This window comes from Heterodontus francisci, chromosome 34, assembly GCF_036365525.1.
Source record: "Heterodontus francisci isolate sHetFra1 chromosome 34, sHetFra1.hap1, whole genome shotgun sequence".
Classification (NCBI taxonomy): Eukaryota; Metazoa; Chordata; class Chondrichthyes; order Heterodontiformes; family Heterodontidae; genus Heterodontus; species Heterodontus francisci.
Window position 1 is genome coordinate 4,533,118 of NC_090404.1, and position 16,515 is coordinate 4,549,632.

At 39.8% G+C, this 16,515-nt stretch overlaps 1 long non-coding RNA gene and 1 pseudogene across 1 annotated transcript; both read right to left on the reverse strand.

The window, feature by feature from the left end:
• Positions 1–54: 54 nt before the first annotated feature.
• On the reverse strand, positions 55–3,247 carry LOC137348935 (uncharacterized). The gene is made up of 2 exons (XR_010969142.1): positions 638–3,247; positions 55–505 (listed from the first exon to the last, which is right to left on the reverse strand). It is a non-coding gene; the product is annotated as an uncharacterized lncRNA (long non-coding RNA).
• Positions 3,248–3,521: 274 nt separating this feature from the next.
• Positions 3,522–16,185, reverse strand: LOC137348934 (Ig heavy chain C region-like; annotated as a pseudogene).
• Positions 16,186–16,515: the final 330 nt, after the last annotated feature.

Sequence of the window (16,515 nt, forward strand, 5' to 3'; positions counted from 1 at the left end):
AAATGGAGTGTGTGAATGGGCCTTGGAGCAAGGAATTCAGCAAAGTCAAGTTAGTCCATTTGTTACTCAAGATTTATTAACAATTTCAAAAAAAACATTTTACAGAAACATTCTTAAAGGGTCCAAAGTGAATTTAACACCTGTGAGTCACATTGAGGACAAAACACATGCGATCTGAGCTGTAGACTACTTCTAAAATTGTTACAGATCAGAGAGAAAACAGGGGCTCAACATAAAGAGAAGGAAACAGTTGCGAATAAGGAATAGTTATTTATTTACAGATGAAATTCAAACTATTGTGAAACTCGAAGGCGCATAGACATTATAGGTAAGATTATCTGACACAATTCAAAGAGTAAAACGGAAACAATGTTTATGATCTTCTCAGCTACAGATTCTGAACCATAAACGGACGGCAATTTACTTTTACAGTTTGTTTGAGAATACAGAAATGTTAAAAAATAAGGAAAATCCATGGCGGCCGAAATTCGATCGATTACTTAACCTGTAAAAGAGGGATAAATGAATGAAGCAGAGATTTCGTGGTCTTGGACATTCATCTCAGAACTATGAAATTTTAGAGATTTGTTAAACCGCTTCATTTAATTTGAAATGTGAGTGGATTGAATATTCTCACCTTCACCAGAGTGACGGCAGCGCTGTAGAAAATGCTCAGGAAGAACAGGATGATGAATGTGGAAGCGGTTGTCCAGATGTTGCCGCTCTCTTCCTCATTGTCTTCAATCCAGATGTGGCCTGTGTAATCTTCAGGTTTTTAGAGGAGAAATATATTTAGATCGTTCATTAATCCAGGATATAAGATTGTCAATTTGCACTCGCAGAGTTCTTCCTTAAGCCATTATTTTGCTCTCTACTTTAATTTTCAATTTGTATCGATTGTGAAGTTAATCACTCTCAGCAATCTACCTCTGTTACTAACCCCACAGCCATTCTTCCCATATGATCCTCGTCCAGGCCCTGTTGGAAAATATGATATTTCTTTCTTCAGGGTCAGGCGCTATTCTAGTCTGGATCAATCTTGTTCTATCATTCGGGATATCGATGGAATTTTACTGATCAATATCGATAGTTTTGAGATTTTCATTGGTGCTGGGTAAGAGATTGGATGCGAGTTCTAATCTTGTTTATTTGTGATGGAAGTTGTTGGTCTATCATTAACTGACCTCAGTTTCTAAGTGAAAACTTTGCTTCACTGTGTTTGTAGGTCCAACATGTATGAGGGAATATGTTGGAGAAGGTGCCCATTCAAACAGTGCATTTGAATGCTACTTTCACATATCGCCTGGTGCTTTTGTTTGTACGCTTTAATACATGTGTATGTGTGCATAAGTATCTGTTACTTTTCATCACTCAGTGCGTGTCCATGGCAAGTGTGTGTGAGATATAATGTATGTTTTAATGCGTTTCTTTGTGCACCCGCCTGTGAATGTCTCAATGTGCGTATTTATATCTTGATGCCCGTGTGTTGTGCCCCTGTATGTTAGTATGTGCTTATGTGCCAATGTGTATCAATGTGTGTTTTCAAGTGGCCGCGTGTGTGTGTATGTGCATGTGCGTGTGTATAAAATATATCATCCTTAATGTTTTGTCTTCATTCATCCATGTGTGTGCATGAGCATGATAATGTTTGTTTTTGTGTGTGGTTTGGTCCCCATGCGTGCTTCATGTTGTGAGCATTTGTGTTGACAGATGTCTTTATGTTTTCCTGTGTGTCAATGTGTGTTTATGTTTCCATGTGTGCGTATGCGTTTGTTAATGTTTGTTTTTGTGTGCTTCTGTCCCCATAAGTGTGATAATGCGTCTGCTTTTGTGTTGATGTCTACGTTTATGCATTAATATGTGTGATTATGTGTACATGTGTGCTAATGCGTGTGTTATGTGCATGTTTTTGCATCCATGTATGTGTCATAATGTTAATGTTGGTGTCTATTTGTGTGTGAGTGATCGTGTTAATGTGTCTGTTTAAATGTTTGAGTGCAGATGTGTTTGTCTGTTAATGTGCGAGTATGTTTCCATCTAGCTGTGTTTATGTCTATGATAATGAAAGCTTTTCCGTCTATGTTTCTGTGTTTGTGAGACTGTACTAATGTGTACATTTATGTTTATTTTTGCGTGGGTGACTGTGAAGTGTTTATATCTGCGTTTGAGTCTGTTTGTGTGTGTAGGTGTAAGTGTGTGGTTGTGCATTTGAGTGTGTTTATGTGTGTGTTTTTGTCTGTGTGCCTGCGCATCTTTATTCTTGTTCAAAGTTTTACAGAGAATAAATAACCGGGTCTGACCCTGACGGTGTGCATTATGGAGAATATTCTTCACTGTTCTGTGTATAAATGTATTCTGTGCGAGATGTCATCTGACATCATCTGAATGACTGCAACAATGCAACTGATGGATAAAAACAGAAGTTCTGGAAATACTCAGCAGGTCAGACAGCAGCTGTGGACAGAGAAGCAGAATTAACGTTTCAGGTCGGTGCCCTTTTCACACACCTGAAATGTTAACTCTGCTTCTCTCTCCACAGATGCTGCCTGACCTGCTGAGTATTTAAGCATCTTCTGTTTTTATTTCAGATTTCCCCTATCTGCAATATTTTGCTTTTATTTCCATGAAACTGATGGGCCACAGAAACATCAGGAACAGGAGATGATTAAATCTTCAGCTAGATTTAGATGATTATGTTATTGGAATTTAACAGGGAAACCGTGAACGATATTCCGTTACATAAATATATATTTTACAATGTGATTCCCATGTGGAAAGTTTAAAATCTTCGCACACTGCGCTCGAAGCCGACTTTGTACTGATGGCATTTGAGTCCATTTAATAGAGAGCAGGGGGAGTGGGAGTATAAGGTTTACAAATGTCCTTGCCCCTTTTTCTGTTGGAGGAAATGTGGCGAGGAGCTACAGTCAGTTCACAATTCTCTTTCCCGTCTGTCTGTTGCAGAAGTACCGTTGCAGTGGATTCACAAGTACCCTTTCCTCTTCTCTGTTTGGGAAGTGGGGTACAGTGTTTTAGTAAATTCCTCTTCCCCCTCTTTCTGATGGGGGATTTTGGGAAGATTTCGAATTCGTGTGTGGCCATCACTTCAGTTCCCAGTGCGCATGATGCTGCAACTAAAAACTGACCCTATTCTGAAGGGATGGCCAACACGAGAAGCAGGTACACCGAGATCTAAATGCACTGCGTATTTTTGTTGGTAAGGAGAAATGTCCAGATTCCCCATCTCCTCCTCCCCGGCCCCCCACCCCTGTCCCCCTCTAATGCTCCCCACCGCCTCCCCCTCATCCAACAGGAGGAAAGTTGCTGAAATACTTCCACAGAATCCAATAATGAATCAGGTTTACTCTGTGAATTATTATGTGCTGGAAACACTGGTTGTACAAGACTTGGGCCCGAGACCTGCAAATATCATGCTTTGATGAAAAGACATACACTTAGCAAATGTGGGAAGCACAATTAATTGAGCTGTTGTGTATTTAAATCGCGATTGGAAGAAAAGGTCTTGATTGTGTTTTTTTATTTAAGAATTGAAATGCAATCGAGAAATTCTCATTGACATGAATTAACGGTGTCCAACAGTGCAAGGGAAATGTTCACAAAACTCGGTTTACCGCTGGATTTATTAACTGTTCTGTTGATGATCTTCAAGGGGATCGCTTCATGTCCCACCACACAGGAGTAAGAAGCGCCGCTGGCCCACTCCTCTGCTGCAATGGATAACAGGCTGTAGATGAAGAAGGAGCTCTTGTCGTTCTCCGCCATCACCTCGGTGTTCTTGTAGTTGCCGGGATTCACCGACTTGTCATTGACGGTCCACTTGACGAAGATCTCTCGGGGGGAGAAACCTCGCACTAAGCAGGTGAGGGAGAGGAACCTCTCTGCGGAGACTTCTTCTGCTGGGGGCAGGAGAACAGACACAGACGGTTCCCGCAGATCTTTCCATGCTGAAAAATTTAAATAAATGTCAATAAACTAGACAATTTCAGAGACAATGACACCAGTGGTTAAATGTGAGAGAAATTGTGAAGGTTTTCCTTTTCGTCTCTGGGGCCTGTGCTGTTTTCCAGCCGGTGCAGAGGCGCTGCAATCCTGCTCGCCGAGAACATAAAGGATTAGACTGGAAAATTACATAGAACTTGCAGCACAGGAGCAGGCCATTAGGACGAGCTAGCCTATGCTGGTGTTTATGCTGCACACGGACCTCCTCCCACCTTACTTCAGCTCTTTCTATTCCTTTCTCCATAATCTACGTATCTAGCATCACCTGAAATGCATCACCTCTGGTCCCAGGGAGGTTCATTATTGAATTACAATTAAATTATCAGCGTAATCCATTCAACCACTTAATTGGGCCTTGCACAAACACCGGCAAGAAGCACAACATCTGATTTATTGCTTCAATCACATTGCTCACCTTCCTTGTGGATGGCATCTCTGAGAGGAGTCGGCAGATCCTGATGGCTCACCACACAGTAGAACACAGCCTCACTCAGCCAGGCTTGTGTCGAGATGTCTACAGTGCTGATCACGCTGTCGGGATCCTCTCCGGGTTGGACGGCAATCTCTGATTTCAAAGGCTTCTGTTCTTGTGTCCAGGACACGTTGACACCATAAGGAGCATTAGACACGACGCAGGTTAAGGTGACCGTCGCCTCCAGTAAGACCTGTTCTATTGATGGTGGCAGTAGTTTAATTACTGGATGATTGCACTCGGAAGAATCTGTAGAACAGAAATGAGAGTCAAAGAAATCTCCATCTTCAGGATCAGGACGCGAGTATTTAACTATCACTTTTTTCAGGAGGGGAAAAACACCTTTCGCTTCAACACTGTCGTTCATGGGAAGGGCAACGATTTGTAAAATCTGGGACATCCAAGCGGATCACATCTCTGCTGAATATAATGGCTCTGTCACCCTGGGACATGAGCTACACATGTAATTCATACTGGCTCAAAACGAATGAAATTACGAATTTTAGGACCAACTGGAAACAAAGTTAATGTTCTGGTGCCTTGTCAGTATATTTGGGGAGATGAAAATGTTCAGCAACCAGTCAGAGGAGGGGCGAAAGGTCGGTAAAATGCAGTCCCAAGGTTTTTGTTTTTGTGTGGTGAGGAATAATTCGCAATACCGGATGAGATAGTTTTCTAATATCTGCCACGAGTGAGTATTTCTCATGTGTCGGCCTGGAGTTAGAAGGCGATCTGACCACAGGACTGTAATAAGAGCATAAGAATAAGAATAGGCCATTCAGCCCCTCGAGCACGTTCTGCCATTCAATTACACGATGGCTGAATTGTATCTTAATTCTGTTTACCCATATATAACCCTTAATACCCTTACCTGTCATAAATCTATCACTCGCAACATTAAAGTTTTCAATGGATGTCAAGCTTCTAAAGCGAGTTGGGGGAGAGAATTCCAGATTACCGCTATCTACTGTGTGAATACTCCCTTCCTGATATCATTCCTGAATGACCATGGTCTAATCTGAAGGTTATGCCCCCTTGTTCTGAAGTTCCTCACCAGAGGAAATATTTTTCTCCATTGACTCCATCAATTCCAGTAAACATCTTAACCACCTCAATTAGATCACCCTTTAATCTTCTATCCTCAAAGCAATACCAGTTTGGCCTGTGAAACCTGTCCTCTTAACTTAACCCGATCAGCCCCGTTATCATTATGGCCAATTCTTGTTGCACCACTCCCAAGGCCAATACATTCTTCCTGTGCTCTGCAGTCCAGAATTGAACACAGTTTTCTAAATAGGGTAGATGCTCTTTCTGGCACCTGATTCCGAGGCCGTTACCAAGAAAGGGTTCCAGATGCCGATTGCTGCTCCGTGTATGATTAACCCATTCAGGATAAAGCTGATATACAGGCCACCTCACTCACTATATAACATCACAGTAGAGCTAAACATTCTTTCATGATGTGATGACATGTTGAACCGTGAGCAATCCTAATTTCTAATTTCTAAATCCTAAACTCACAGCCAAATAACACATAAAAACTGCACGATGGCGATTTAGAAATTGTTCTTTGTACTAACTCCAATAAATTCCTGACTTTCAGTAACATGGAGTACAGAAAGGTGTGGAGCTTCCTGGGACTGTGCATCTTACCTGGCGATCCGGTGATGTTTCGGCTTTGGGTAGCCGCTTGATGGGAGACCTGGCAGGTATAGACCGTGTTGGTGAACCATTCCCGAGCGGGGACTGTCAGCCGACTGGTCGCTGAGAAGTTCCCGTTCGTTTCACAGGCGGGAGAGGTGACGAAGCCCGATTCCATGGGATGTCCATCCTTCAACCAACTCACGGTTATTGCTTCTGGATGGAAATCGATGATTGAACACACGACAGTTGCAAATCTGCTGCTTGTGATTTCTTCACTGGAAGTCTGGGTGAGGATAACAGTTGGATGGACGATGTCACCTTTACAATCTTCAAGAAAAAACATGTTAGACATTTCTAGAAGAAATTAATAACTAATACAAACTGTTCTGATATTTTAACAGGTTATTTGCATCAAGCAGGCACTAACTGATGTTTCCAGGGGTCTGCACTGTGCACAACACTCTAAATGTGGAATAGCCAATGTTCTACACAAGATCCTTCTAGCTTTTCTGATTTTCCACAGTTTCCACAACACTAACCTGGAATTTCCTTGATCCAGAGCGACTCGCCGCGTCGAACCTCGCAGTAGATTTTGCTGCTTCCCACCTCTGATTCGGTGATGGTTAATTGGCTGCTCAGGGTGTAGGTTCCCTTCTTGTTCAGCACTGACGGGTAAGTCTTCAAACCAGTGGTGATCGGTTCTTCACCTTTCTTCCAGGAAACGCTGGTGATTTGGGGGATGTAGTCCATCGCCAAACAGCCGTAGGCCATGGAGCCATCGGTGTTGGGTTGTTCACAGGAGCACAGGCCGTAAAGAGTTGGGGGAGATGGTGTCGCTAGGAAAGAATGGCAAATTGAACAAGTTAGACTGTGATTCATGCTTATTAAGTAACCAGACATCTCGCAATTCGACTCCAGCTGGAAACTGATTCCAATATTTTCCGATTAAAACCTTCATCCGCATTTGAGCTGCGATCAGTTACATCATTTGGTGTTCATCACCTGTCGGTCCCCTGGTCAGGAACACACCTCTCTTTCAGGACCTGTCACATTACAAAAGTAAGAGCCTTTTGAAGTTATCTGAATGAGGTATTTTACATTGGATTAAACTGAAAGAGGAGTTTCCCCACTTTGTTCGGCCAATATTTATTTCTAAATCAACAACACTTGGTCAAAAAACATGCGGCATTTAGTTTTTGGAAATTTCTTCTCTGCAAATTGACTGCTGGGTTTCTCCGCACCTCCACCTCCTCCCAGCAACCCTCCCCACCACCAGCAGACCACCCCGCCCCCCCAACTCCCACTCCCCCTCCAAAAATATAGCAACTACTCTGAAAAAGTGCCATTGGAATGCGTGCTTGTAAAATGAACTTAATACTGTAAACTTGAATACAAGGCAAATTCATACCATTACTTTCCCATAAAAACCTACAATACATCTGAGCATGCTTATGACCCTGGATGATAAATTCATAGACATGATAGCTGAGAAGAAGGCCATTCGGTCCATCAGGCCTGTGAAAGATCACTCCAGCGATCCCGCTGACCTTCCAATTCCTAATCTTTTCAAAATTTAATTTTATCCAGCTATTTTAGATTCTGTTTACAGCCCTCTTTCTGATAGGACATTCCAGATCCTAACAACCCCCTGTGTAGAAAAGTAGATTCATACACTCTTCCTTCATTCTTTTGACGCTGATTTTAAATCAGTGTCCTCTACAGACCAACTCACTGATCTGGGCAAATTGGTATCTGAATTTCTGTATAAAACATTCATTATTCAAAACACCTCACCAGACTTCATTTTAATCTTCTATGTTCCTATAATAATGAAGAACTTTTACAATAAATAGTTGAAGTCTACTTTAAAATATGGACTGAATCATTTCGTACACAGATTTCAGAGGGGAATTTTTACACAGCCTAGTTTCTGGAATTAAAATTTTTAATGACTCGGCAATGACTCTAAGCTATCACTTTCCTTTTCAGTACTTGAAGATTGTGACTTCTGTTCGATATTATTCGACTGAATGGATTCTCTGGAGTTTGCTTCTCCCTCCAACTCAAATAATAAACCGAATTAGATCCGATTCGTAAAAATCGGTCATTTGGACTGATGCACTTTAAACGGTCCATTTAACTTTCCAAAGTATCTTCCCACCCCTCACCAGTGAGAACTGGTGTTGCTGACTGTGTCGTTACAGACACATCTTCTTGCTGCTTGCACCGACCATAATGTGAACATCAGGACTATTCTACAAATATTCTACAAATATCTGATATTGTCATTACTTAAACATTATAAATCGAGTGAATATCAGTCGGTTCCATGGAAGGAAGGACAAAAGTTCCTGAAGTGTTATTGCTGACATGGTCAACTCTCACTTCTGATTTGTGCGGATAATTCAAACACCTGAGGCCTATGGGTCAGATATTGGAAGCTCGCTCACCAATATGATGTGAAAGAGGATGCTGGTTATGCTAGCGCAACAGTAGGACATATGGGCTTTCAAATGTCACGTAAGAGAACATTCGGAAAATGGAAGCGCATGGATTAAAGGGGTCTTAGTAACCTGTTCAGGTATAGGAAACAGAGAGTGACGGTGAACCAATGATTTTCTGACTGGAGAGAATTAAGCATTGTGATCCCCCCTTGCGTTGGTCATAGGGTCATTATTATTTTTGTTAAATATAATGACGTGGTATTGGGTATGGGGCGTAGAATTTCGAAGGTCAAAGACGATACTAAACAAATAGTGAGCAGGATAGTATCAGAGTTCAGAAGGACATGGGCAGGTGAAATGTTCAGAGACAGAGCAAATACAATTTCATGCGGTTAAATGTGAAGTGCTGGAACTTTTGAGGGACAACACGGAAAATTAATGCAATCTAAATGGTTGGATATTCAAGGGGTAGAAATGTAGAGGGACCAGAGTTGCATTTTCACAATGTTTTTTTTCAAGGTCGTTAAGAAAGCGAATGGAATACTTGGTCTTGTAAAATGGAGTACGAATTACAAAAAAACAGGAAGTCATATTAAAGTATTACTAATCACTAATTAGGCTGGAGTATTTTTGCACAATTCTGGCCGTCACACTTTCGAAAGGATGTCAAGGCTTTGTGGGGAGTGTCGAGGGAGTTTACCAGACTGATGCCAGGAATGAGGGAGTTCAGTTATATAGAGTTATTATACGAGATAATTGTTCTCATTAGGCGGTTACCGATTAGTTATGTTCAAAATTATGGGTTGCTTTGATAGAGCAGATAAGGAAAAACTATTTCCTCTGAAAAGTGGGTCAGTAACAAAATAATTAATTGTCAAAAACGAGCGTGGGCGGGTGGTGGCTGCGGAAAGTGGTTTCTTTCCTGACAGAGGGGGCTTTTCACAGATGCATCGAACGATTACACCACAAAAGGAGGCCATTCAGCCCGTCGTGTCTGTGCAGCTTCTCTGCAGGTGCAACCGGACATATCCTTGAAGAACATTAATTTGCGTGGCTATGAGGGAAAAACTGGCTTGTCAGATTAAATTGGAGAGCGCTTTGAGAGCTAACACAGGCATGACGGGCTGAATGGCCAAATTCTCTGCGAGAACTTTCCATCATTCTACCCGACTCAGTAGTATTAGTTATCCCCAATTTAATGGGACGAAAAGCTTCATAAATTTTAACATCTCTGTGACATATATTTTGTTGCTTTTTATAATGAAAGAGGGTTTTTAAAATAAGAGGTTCTGAGCGATTTTATTCAAATGAGTCAATCAGATACTGTCAGAGACTTAAAGCATATTGTGATTGACATTGATTGCAAGCTCACTGTTTCACTTCAAAAATTTCACAAGAGCTTACTTCAGCGGCTGTGTGCCCTCTGCTGTGACACAATCCAATAATTGCCTCTCACCAGAGTTTATCACTGACTGTCACCTTTTGAAAATACTTGAACTAAATAATGATTTCAAACATGAGAATATCATGATGGTTATTCGGAGCGGGAGTCTCCACTATCTCCATTTAAAGTGCCAAAATAACGTCCAGTCTCCCATCAGATCAGAACAGGCGTTGGTCTCTGGAGCGTTACAATCACTTCCTGAAACTGTTTGTTCTGAAAGTGCACTCAAAATCAGGCCAATCTCATTCAATAATTATCTGAAACTTAATATATTTAAATATTATTAATTCATTAAAATATGGCCAAGAATTATTATTAAAATCAATTCATGTGCGTTGTTTCATCTGGACAATTGAATAATTTATATTCATATATCTGGGTCGAGGACTCACAGCTTATGAGTTTGATGCACATTGAGATTCCTTGAACACTGTGGGGAAAACATTCTCAGATCAGGTACAGGACAGTTAAGCTGCAAAGTAAAGATCCATCTATACGGCAATATCATGAGTTGTAATCTCAGACATCGCAAGTGTTAAATTCCGTAGAAAGCTGCCTCTACACTACACTGTCACTCTGGGTCAGGTCCACCATCTGTTTAATATAAAATAAAAATTCCCTCTACGCTGTCCCATCAAATATATCCAGGACAGGTTCAATCCGGTTTAGATACTGAGTAATTCCTCCCTCTACGCTGTCCCCATCAAGTAGTCCCAGGACAGTTACAATATAGATTAAATATACAGTAAAACTTTCTCCGCATTGCCGAATCAATCACTCCCAAGGGAGGTACATTACTGATTACAAACTGACCAAATCTCCTTCTACAGTCCGTCTGTTGTGTCTCTGAACTGTTATTTCTGACTGCCACAGACTGGAATTATGATCTCATTGCTGAGGCGCCTCATCAAACTTAAAGTCAAACTTTTAGGTTTCTCGGGGGTACAAGTTTCTTAATTAAATGGATCAAGTTGCACTCCTTGAAATGAAACGAACCAGTCTGTTTGCAACCTGCAGGGAGGATTCCTCGTCCTGACACAGTGAGCAGGCGCACAGCAACAGAACAGACACAAACGGTGCAACAATCGGGCTGTCAGCAGTTAGATCTGTTCAATTGTCAATTTCAATGAAGCTGTTTGATTCTAGTTCATCAATTGTCAAATTGTGACCACTCCAAATCTGTATACTCTTTGAAATTAAACTGATATTCATTTCAAAAACTCCCTTCGACCTCCAAATGTTTCTCCCTGTCTGTTTACAATCTTAAAAGCATGTTAGAAAGTTTCGCTTAAAATGAGTACATCAGAAGAATACACATTCAGGAAAATTAGATGTCCATAACCAGAACTCAGTGACAGAGTAAGAATTTAGAAAATCAGGAGATATGTATCTTGCAAACTGATTACCCACTGGTTTGACACAATTTCATAATTCAATTTTACAAAAAAAATTAGTTGAACCACTGCTCAAAGTTAATTCATTAAAATCTGCGGTGATACTTGATTGAGCTGAGAACAGCTGAGTAAGAAATGTATTGTTCTCTAAGTTATTGCCAGACATAATGAATTAAACTCTCCGATTCTTGAGACTTTGCACTCATTGGAATCCTGGCAAGTATACTATTGAATTGTGGGAGGTCATTTATGTTTAGTGAATTAGCACTATTATATTCTAAGCTAATATTCATGTTAGCTGATTTTATACTGCACTTATCATTTATAAATAAATAAAAATAAATAAATTATTTAATATTACTTCAAGACCAGTTTCTGCCTGGCACCTTGTGAATTAATGGAGTTTTAATTAAGTCATTATGACACTTTATCAGTATTAAATAATTAACGTCATATTAATAGATGAAAACCTTCAGACAAATATATTACTTCATGCTGAAATCGAATCACAGTGCAATAATTTAAAATGAACAATAACTTCTAGTCCCGCCCTGCTTTCTCTCTACAAACTTGTAAACTGCGCAGGTATCTGAATGCGTTGATATTTTATAAGCTCCTTCCATTCTCAGCGAGTATTTCACACAATGGATTTAGCCTGGCCGGGGTCACATGTCACTAACTGGGCTGCAACATGGCCTGTTTGTGAAAGCAGCTCTCCCGTGTTTAAATATCGTTATAAATCTTAACTATATGAGATAAAATATCTAAAACATCCGGGCACTTTGCGATCAGTAACTATGCTGCCACTATTTAATCACACGATGTTTTTAGATTTTACTCCCGTAATTCACAAATTAATTGCAAAATATATTTTGATTTTTATTGAAAGAAGTTCCAAAATGATCACTGCAAAACTGGACGAAAACAACTCTTTCAAATCATCTGTGACATTGAAACCTAATGAGCAAATGTAGCCGAGATTTGGCGGATCAATTTAATATTTATTAAGAATTAAGCATAACTCTCAGGTATAATCTGTTCTTTATCTATCATTCCATCCTGCGTGCAGCACAACTATGGGAGACAGGATGTTGTTACTGAATTCAAAACTAACATTAAACTTTTGTAATTAATTGAATCTGCTTGAATTTCCAGGTGTTATTTGTTTGTCTTTAGCCTCACGCAGTCTGCAAGTTTCTTCAATTTAAATAAAATCATATGCACAATTCTTTGACTGCCATTGACCTCTTGTCCCAGGAAAATGGTTAATATTAAATTAGTGATAATTATCTCACTATCCAACAACAAATGACATTGAAGAAAGAACATGGAAGAACATGAACTCAAAGAATGTAATAACCGGACAGATAGATTGCACTGACAAACTGCAATTTACAACGCCTATTTAAGTTGTAAGTAAATACAAGCTGACATTCACCTGTTTTAATCAGGAATATCACAATTAATTTAAAAGCGCTCATTAACCTGAAAACAGCACTGGAATAAGTACACTCTTATTGAAATAATTTCAAGCACAATTAAAAATAGTCTCCAGTCATAAAGTTTTCCGGTCACGACAATTGTGCGCTTGGCACACCAGAACTGTAAAAGACGATTCATGAATAATGAATCGATCTTAATATGAAAGCGTATTTGGTTTATATGAGGACATATTGCCGCATTATAATTGTTTGAATTGTATTAATTTTACTCTCCAATCTGCAAACCTGCTACTTATTAAGTTTGTAATTGCAGTAACATTTCACGGATTGAAGGAGCGTTACAAACCATGGCTTAACAGTTCAATCTGCAATTATCATTTAAATTTTTTTAAATGCCTTGAAATATCTTTTTTTTTATTTCTGAAATCTGCCTGTTATCCGGCTTTCGAATCGTCTTTGAAGCAGTTTCAAACAAATAGAATGTATCCATTTGATCAGAAAACCTGCAGCCGCTCGGTGTCACCCGGGTTCAACAAAGCAGAAACGCCAAATAGTTTTACAAATTTTACTTTGTAACACAGAGACACACTCTCCTCAGCAGATAACCTCCAACTCACATCACTGAGGGGCTGAATCCCACCTCAGTGCGTTTCAAGGCGAAGCAGCTTAATTCCACAATCACTTTCAGTAGAATCAAATGTAACATCCCAAAAAAAAATCTCAATACAGAATCCACCGAGCCTGCCTGTCTCTGAATTACCAAATATATAAAATAATGGCAGCAGATTTGTTAGTACAGAGAGCATGTTTAATAAATTAATATTGATTCTGTAGCATATTTCATTGATATTGCCTGATATCACTGCATTATTAAAAGTGACGTTATATTAATGTAAATCTGGCCAAAGCTGCAAATTTGTTATTTATGTAATTCATAATTACATCAAAATTTATTGTATTACATATGAGCATTCGTAAGCAGTAGATTGATAGATAGCAATTTAATTACCACAAATAAAAATAGATCAAAATATCAGAAGGCTATTTTTGACCACTGAAGCTTTCTGCATAATTTTATTTCAAACATATTTAAAGACTTATTGTTTCTATTAGATCAGAAAACCTGCAGCAACTAGATGTCACCCAGATTAAACATTGCAGAAACGTCAAACGGTTTAAATACCAAACAGTTTGGTATTTAAAGTAGCCCAAACACTCAGTCTCATCAACAAATAAACACCAAATCACATCAATCTGGAGCTGAATCCTTCAACAGTACCGTGTGTAAAGAAACCATTAAGTTCTTTAATCCCTTAGCAGCAGAATCACATAAAACATTGCAACAAATTCGCAATATAGAATCCACCAAATCCACTTTTCAGTGAACGAATGTATCATGACAAAAAACAGAAATATAAAATTAAAAACACAAATAAAACAGTTAATGAATAAATGTATGTTTCTTACCTGCAGTCACCGTCACCATGGTCCCTTGTCCCCAGTACTCAAGATAGTCACAGTGTTACATTCCCTGGGCTGGGTCACACAATAACCGGCTCTGCACAGAATAGTGAGAAATCCATTATTATTTTAAATATCCACACTCCAGAGGCAAAATAAAATCTTGATGGTTCTTTGTAAAATTATAACTGCGTTAATAATTCTTTTCACTCTTTATAAATTTCCCTGATGTTTTATATTTCACACAGTAACATATCAGCAATTATTGAAATCACTAACTGATGAATGAATAATTAATCCATTTATCCATAATAAACCGTGCTAGGAGGACAGTGCTGGACACAAATAGTACTTCACTGTATATATAGTTGGATTGTTAAAGCGAGCACTGACCCAGACTCATCAATTAGTGCTGAGGGAGTTTTTGTATTGACAGTAACTGCTGTGCCACCCAGTATAGCACAGTGAGACAAACCGTGTCAAATACTGTGGCGGACTGTTAACTGTAAAATACAGAGTTTACATTTCACAGCGATCTCAAAAACATGATTGCGATCCCCCTAAGAGGACATCAGTGAGAAAGTTCAGTTTATACCAGTCATTATATTTATAAAGAGATCGGAATATTTCTGAACCATCTGTGCTGATTTAGCGTGACAGTCAATATTAATAAAGCAGGAGACTTCTATACAATTTTACAAATCTATATTGTATTTCCCCAATTTTATATTTAATCCTCATTGTTTACGGACCATCTGCTGCGTTAGTGATCGCTGGTTTGAGCAAACTCCCTGTCTGGGGTTTTTGTATGAAGAACTCGCTCTGTACAGCACCGTGACCCACTGTAGTACCCACAGTGACACTAACCTGCACAAATACTGCACTCACTGTCTGTTCAGTACTGCCTCCCAATATTCACTTCAAATAAAAATTCACTTCTGATCTAATTCAGAATATATCCAAATGTTTACACCATGCAGTAGGAATTGAACCCAGCTCCAAGTAACTCCCTCCAGATATCAGTCACATTAAAACTAGCATCTTATCCAGATTTGCAATTGCTGATACTATTAATATTAAAAATCAGCACAGCCAAAATTACTCATCAGTACTTCGGTTCGTGTCTTAGATTTATACCATTGAATTTTCACTGTGCTACTTGTGTGAGAGACGGTCTATGGCCTGGTTCTGAACTCTGCCGTTAACATTGTATTTAATAAAATTACTGACCGTCAGTTTATGATGGAAGTTATCGAATTCTCTCTCCATATGTTCTTGTACATGTCCAGCCCTGGTTCCTCTCACTGTGGTCTGTTGCACAGTAATATATAGCGGTGTCTTCAGTCTTCAGGCTCTTCATGTCCAAAGCGAAAATGTTTTTTGAAGTGTCTTTGGACGCAGTAAATCGATCTTTAATCCCTGGGGCGTAGTAGTTGCTGGATGAACTAGCATAGCTAACCAGCCACTCCAGCCCCTGTCCGGGAACCTGCCGGACCCAGCTCATCCAGGTGCTGCCAAGAGTGAACCCGCTGGTTTTACAGGTCAGTCTCAGGGAGCCTCCGGGTTTCCCGGTCTCTGCCTCTGGCTGAGTCAACACGATATCCGAATGGACACCTGTAAAAAATATCAAAAACCCCGAGAATTAATCCTGGTGAAATGATTCCTGACTCTGTAATATTTCAGAGAAAGACTATCACTGATCCAATTAGTGAGAGACTCGGATAGTAAAAACTACTCACGGGATAAGAAAACCAGCAACAGACTGAGAGAAATCGCCAACCTCATCCTTCTGGCAATTCGGGGAAAATGGTTCTGACAAGAACTCACTGAGCAAACTGGCTCCCGCACTGTTGTATTGCGGTCCCAGTGACCTGCATTTAAGTACCCGGCAGAAGGGGGCGAGGTTACAGGCGCCGCCTATAGATTCCCTGATGGAGGCGGTAACTGGATCCACGTCCCACCTTCCACATCATCAACAGAATGGACTCATATCATTACACTGAGTTATTATTAAATGCGAACTTTTTATCTGTATCCAGGGATAGTCAATCGGCTGTGTGGTTTCAATGCAATGTGTTACTTGGTACTAAATGGAACTGTTGCAGTGAAGAATGTGTCAGTAATAAACAATTGCATTGTGGACTGTGAATTAAATTCCTTTATTTCCTCAACTCATCACAGGGGATGTGAATCA